Source organism: Hyaena hyaena, unplaced genomic scaffold (genome assembly GCF_003009895.1).
Source record: "Hyaena hyaena isolate Hyena2069 unplaced genomic scaffold, ASM300989v1 scaffold_269, whole genome shotgun sequence".
In the NCBI taxonomy this organism is placed as follows: Eukaryota; Metazoa; Chordata; class Mammalia; order Carnivora; family Hyaenidae; genus Hyaena; species Hyaena hyaena.
In genome coordinates this window covers 1,572,418-1,578,711 of record NW_024080896.1, presented here as the reverse complement: position 1 = coordinate 1,578,711, position 6,294 = coordinate 1,572,418, and the positions used below count along the sequence as shown (strand labels likewise).

Below are 6,294 nucleotides of genomic sequence, written 5' to 3'. Positions count from 1 at the left end.
TTTTTTTAACACTGAAGTTATAAAGAGCACCTGCTACCTTTTTCATTATTTGCTCTGCATCTTTTCTTTTTTAGGGAACCAGGCCAGAACCAGAACCAATCAGAGTTAATTGCTCCTGCCGCACTGCTGGTGGATCCCTCATGCTCAATCCACGCAGTACAGATGGAACTTCCTGTGTGGACACGTTCCCACCTCCACCCCATCATGATGATTTGGTTCATAGTTGTTTATTGGATCCAAGCCAGGCCAATGAGCTCTATATTTGTTTTTTTTTTAATGTTTTTTAAAAAAACTATTTCTGAGAGAGAGAGAGGCAGCGTGAGCAGGGGAGGGTCAGAGAGAGAGGGAGACACAGAATCTGAAACAGGCTCTAGGCTCTGAGGTAGCTATTAGCACAGAGTCCGACGCAGGGCTGGAACCCACAAACTGTGAGATCCTGACCTGATCCGAAGTCGGAGCTTAACCAACTGAGCCACCCAGGCGCCCCTCAATGAACTCCATATTTGAAAGCCTGGCTAAAATGATTAGGAACCAGTGTTTCCTTTTAAAGGGTTACCAGCCATGAGAAAGATGTCATAAGCTCAGAACTGTAGAAGGTTACTTTTGTCACCTGCCGTTGGACCTACCTGTCTAAGAAATCTAGAGAATAACATCAGGTTTAGGTATTGAGTGTAATTTGTGATAACCAGCCTCCAAGAAAGTCTCTTAGAGAGTCCCTTGATAATTCTTGCCACCTGCTATTCACCCTTGTGGAGGCCCTACTTTGAATAGAGCTGATCTGTGTAAGGATAGGATATTACAGAAATAATGGGAGTTTGAATTCCAAAACTCGGTCATCAAAGATATTACAGCTTCCACTTGTCCTCTCATGGGAAACTTGCTTGGAGAGAAGCCAGCTGCATGTCCTAAGGACATCGGTAGCTTTGTGGAGACTTGCCTGTAGGGTGCAACTTGAGGACTCCCACAAGCACATGGCAGATTCCTCTTCCGCATCAGTAGAGCCTTCAGGTGACCTCAGCCCCAGCCAACACTTTCACTGCAACCTCATGAGAGGCCTTGGGCCAGAACCACCAAAGAAACTGATTCTGAGTTCTTGATGTGCAGAAATTGTGTGAGGTAATAAATGTTTATTGTTGTTTAAAGTCACTCACTTTTGAGGTAATTTGTTATGCAGCAGCAGATAACTAATACACAGTCTAAGAAAGGTCACTCAGGTTTGCCTCCACTTAGAGACAATCAATTTTCTCCTGACTCTTCTTATTCTTATTCTCCTATAGGTCACTTCTTTCTGGACCATGATTGTTAGGTTTCATCTTTTCTTAGTTAATTATGTACTTATATTCCTACTTAGAGTCCTGTTGCCTGAAAGGTCTTTTTGACTCTGGTGATATATGATCCTTAAGTTCATTTCTCACAACAACCCGCCCTCTATTTCTGTAGTCCCTGAACTATTCTTAGGCTCTTATTTAAAATGTTACTTTTCTCCCTGTCCACTTCCTCTCTTTTCAAGCAGCTCTGTTCTTTGCACTACACTTTTCTTGTATCCTCCATTCTTTTTGTTCTAACCATCTGTCTTCTTCCTCTCTTCTATGATTACATAATTTTCCAAATATACCATTCCCTAAATACTCTGGCTTTTTTTACAATACTGGTGACTTTGTCTATGCTATTTGTTACATCCATCAATTCATTCATTCAGTCATGCATTCATTCAATAAATACTTCTTGTGTTCCTACCATGTGCCAGGTCCTAAGCTACTTCTTCCTGAAACACCCTTGCCTCCAAATGCCTCTTCTCCACTTGAACTTCCACTTAATCAAATTATCTTTGCTTATGAGCTCATTCAAGGTCAGACACTGTGTTAGATGTGCTTTAAGTCTCAATTCAAATCACCGTGTCTTATAAAACTTCCTTTTACCTCCAGCCAGAGTTAATTCCTTCTACCACATTCTATATTGGTAACTTTAATAATGTGTAGCTTGTTCATTTGTTTATTCATTCATTATTTCATCAGGTATTTTTGAGAGGCTGCTATGTGCCTGACACTGTTAGAAGCTGGAGAAACCATGGTGTGAGGTAAGTGCCAACAGACGTTTGTGCCTAGTGCAATGGAAACTCAAAGGTGGAGCAACTAATTGTGTGTTCTAATTGTTTCCGTTAGTCCCTGTGTTCTTCATAGAACTTGAACTACCTGAGGGCATGGATTACATCTTCTTCTTATCCCCAGTACTTAGCAGAGCCTCTGGAGCAGGGAAGATGCCTCTTAAAGATCTCTTGTGTGTTGGAAGACCATCACTATGCTGTTTGACAATTGGGAATCAGTCACATTGGGTCATCATATAGTCACCAAATTAATGATCTCTCCAGGCCCCCACACATGTTGCTTTGTGCCTTTTCTCAAAGTTGGTTTAAAACAAAAGCTCACTGGGGGACCTAGATGGCTCAAGCAGTTAAGTATCCTGACTCTTGATCTCAGCTCAGGACTTATTCTCAGGGTCCTGAGTTCAGAGTTTAGGCCCTACATTGGGCTTTGCCATGAGGATGAAGCCTACTTGAAGTAAATAAATACATAAAAAATAAAAATAAAACAAAAGGTCATCTACAATTCAATTGCATTGCAGACGGTCTGCCTTAGTCAGGCTGGTGACACTCCAAATCCACATTTCCAGCAGATCTCTAGGAGAAGGCAGGTGGATTGGGAGGGGTGGCCCAGGAACGTGGGGAGTTTAAAGAAAGACAAAGGGAAAAAAATTAGCTGTTGGAAGAGGAGATGGAAGCCAAACACAAGGCTTGTGTCTTCCTCTCTCCATTTTCCTAGGGCCAGTCGGCCCTGATAAAACTCAACAAGTTAGTTTCAATCTGAGGTCTGAAAATAAATGAAGCATTCTAGATGACCTAAAGCCAGAAAATAACTGAATAACATTTTAAAAGATGCTCCAGCCCTGGGTAAAGTACTGCAGTTGGCAGCCTGCTGAGGTCTGCATCCTTGACAGCTTCGGATTGCTGGCATTGCTGTTGCTGATGGATGTATTAAGAGCTGATGAAATAACTTGCAGATTTTACACCTAACAATGCAAATATTCCCTTTATTCATAGATAATCAGATATGCTCAGAGGAGTCTCATGAGCTAGTTTTGGAGTGTCATCAGATTTTGTGGTTTAAAATCTATATCCAGATATGTGGTGGTCAGAGAGGCTCTTCTCTAGGCCAATTAATTCATGAGATGATGAGATCACAGTAATCACAGAAATATTCCACTGTTTGGAAGACTTGCATTCCAAAGTGGATATTAAGGTAATTTGCTTATCTTAATCCCATCTTGTATTAACCTGCGTTTCAAAATGATGATGTGTTTTGGAATCTCAGGCCTACCTATGAAGAATTCAGACAGAACAGGGGGGTAAGACTCCCTCAAAGGCATTGCCACTTTGCTAAAAATAAATAAAATAATCCTATAATAAATGCACTATTAAATCTCTTGTGTCACAAAGTCTCAGATGAAAGCATTGACCCATTTATTTCTCCTAATTATATTTGAGGAAAAATGATTTCAGGGTGCCTGAGTGGCTCAGTCGGTTAAGCACCCAACTCTTGGTTTTGGTTCAGGTCATGATCTCACGGTTTGTGAGTTGGAGCCCTGCATTGGGCTCTGTTCTGATAGTGTGGAGCATGCTTGGGATTTCTCTCTCTCTCCCTTTTTCTCTGTTCCTCCCCTTCTTGTGCAAGCTCCTGCATGCATTCTCTCTGTCTTTCTCTCTCTCTCTTAAAATAAATAAACTTTAAAAAATGATTCATCATGCTGAGAACAAACTGAAAGCTGATGGGGGTAGGGCTTCAAAGAGGGGAAGGGGGTGATGGGCATGGAGGAGGGCACTTGTTGGGATGAGCACTGGGTGTTATATGGAAACCGACTTGACAATAAACTATTTAAGAAAAAAAAAAAGACTCATCAACACAGTAATTACATTGATCATAACTCAGAAGTTACATCCAAATTTCTAATTCTTTATCAGCAAGTCAATTTATTTTACTAAAACGGATTGGAAGAGACACAGTTTCATTTAAGCTAAATTGCCCCGATTACTTCTGTTCTTTGATGACTTCTTTTGGAGTTTTTTATACACTCCTGGAAATACCAATTTAAAAAATAATACAAAGGTAACTGGGTGGTTCAATTGGTTAAGCATCTTACTCTTGACTTCAGCTCAGATCATGATCTTACAACTTGTGAGTTTGAGCCCTGCATTCGGCTCTGTGCTGACAGTGCAGAGCCTGCTTAGGATTCTATCTCTCCTTTCTCTGCCTCTCTCTCTTTCAAAATACATAAATAAACTTAAAAAATAAATAAAAGGTTAATACATCCTGAACTTTTTTACCCACAGTAGAAAAATTTGTCTACCCATCTGGGAGGAATACTTCCTCTGATTCAATGCTCTTTCTTTCTTTCTTTGTCCATCTGGAGAACATCCACTCACCTTGCAAGAATCAGGCCAAAGGCCATATTATCCATGAAAACTTTCCTAATTCCCTGCCTAACACTGGAAGAATTATATTCCTTGTTCTGTGTACATTTCTGTCTCCTATTACCATGTGTGTGCACAAATATTTTTTAATTTAATTAAGCTTTAAATTTTGAGGTAATTGTAGATTGCATAAACTTATAAGAAATAATACAAGGAGATCTGTATAGTGTTTACCCAGTTTTACTCAATAGTAACATCTTTAGAAACTATGTACAGTATCACAACCAAGATATTGATGTTGATACAGTCAAGATACAGAACAGTTCTACCACCGAAAGGATCTCTTTTGTTGCCCTTTCATAGCACACCCATGTGCCCTATGCCCTCTCCACCCCCCTTGACCATTGTGGATTGGTTTTTTGTTTTGTTTTTTTTTCACTCAGTGTAATTCCCTGCACATTCATCCAACTTGTTGCATGTTGCATGTATCAATAGTTTGTTCCTGCTGCTGAGTAGTTTTTCATGATACAGATGTAGCAAAGTTTGTTTAACCACCCACACACTGGCTATTACAAATACAGCTGCTAACGACATTTATGTACAAGTTTTGTGTAAATATAAATTTTCATTTCTCTGTGATAAATGCCAAAGCGTGCAATTGTTGGGTCATATAGTGATGGCATGTTCAATTTTGTAAGAAAATACCATTTTTTTTCTAGAGCAGCTATAAAAGCTTACATTCCTATCAGAAATGTATAGGTGATTCAGTTTCTCCACATCCTTACCAGGATTTGGTGTTCTATTTTTTATTTTAGCCAATCTTATAGGTATATAATAATATTTCGTTGTATTTAAAATGTTTGCATTTCGTTGATGGCTACTGATGTTGAGCATCTTTTCATGTGCTTATTTCATGTGCTACCTGTATATCCTTTTTGGGCAAAATATCTATTTGTATCTTTTGCTTATTTTCTAATTGGATTTATTTGTTTATTTATTCATTCATTTATTTTATTGTTGACTTTTGAAACTTCTATATACTCTAGGTACTTGTCCTTTGTCACATATGTGATTTGCAAATATTTTCGCCCGGTCTATAACTTGTCTTTTCATGGTCTTTATAAGGCCTTTCACAGAAAAAAAAAGGTTTTGATTTTGATAATGTCCACATGATCAAATTGTCCTTTAGTGTACTGTGCTTTTACAATCAAGTGTAAGAGTTCTACGTTTACCTCTAGATCCTAAAGTTTTTCTATATTTTCCCCAAAGTTTTATTGTTTTACATTTATCATTTAATTCCCTGATCCATTTTGGGTTGGTTTTACATCAGTTATAAGGTTTATGTCTACACCCAAGGGCTTCAGCACCATTTGTTGCAAAAACTATACTCCCTCCATTGAATTGTTTCTGTACCTTTGACAAAAATCAGTTGAGCATGTTTATGTGGGTCTAGTTCTGTATTCTGTTCCATTCATCTCTGTGTTTGTGCCTCTGCCCATATCACATAGTCTTACTGTAACTACTATGGTAAGCCACAAATAGAGTTAATCCATCCACTTTATTCTTCTTTGTCAAGATTGTTTTAGTTATTCTAGGGCTTGTGACTTTCCATATAATTTTTATGACAAACTTGTCTGTGTCTACAAGAAGTCTCATGGAGATTTTTAAAGTATTTCATTAAACCTATAGATTAATTCAAGGAGAAATGACATCTTTACTTATTTTTCTATTGTGAGCAATTCATGAATATAGTGTGTATCTCCATTTATTTAGGTTTGTTTTGATTTCTTTCATTAGCATTTTGTAATTTCCAACATACAAATTCTGTA

At 38.4% G+C, this 6,294-nt stretch overlaps 1 long non-coding RNA gene across 1 annotated transcript; it reads left to right on the top strand.

Moving 5' to 3' along the window:
- Positions 1-419: 419 nt before the first annotated feature.
- Positions 420-3,384, top strand: LOC120240838. Its single transcript, XR_005530735.1, has 3 exons — positions 420-1,116; positions 2,016-2,077; positions 2,163-3,384. It is a non-coding gene; the product is annotated as an uncharacterized LOC120240838 (long non-coding RNA).
- The last annotated feature ends 2,910 nt before the right edge of the window (positions 3,385-6,294 follow it).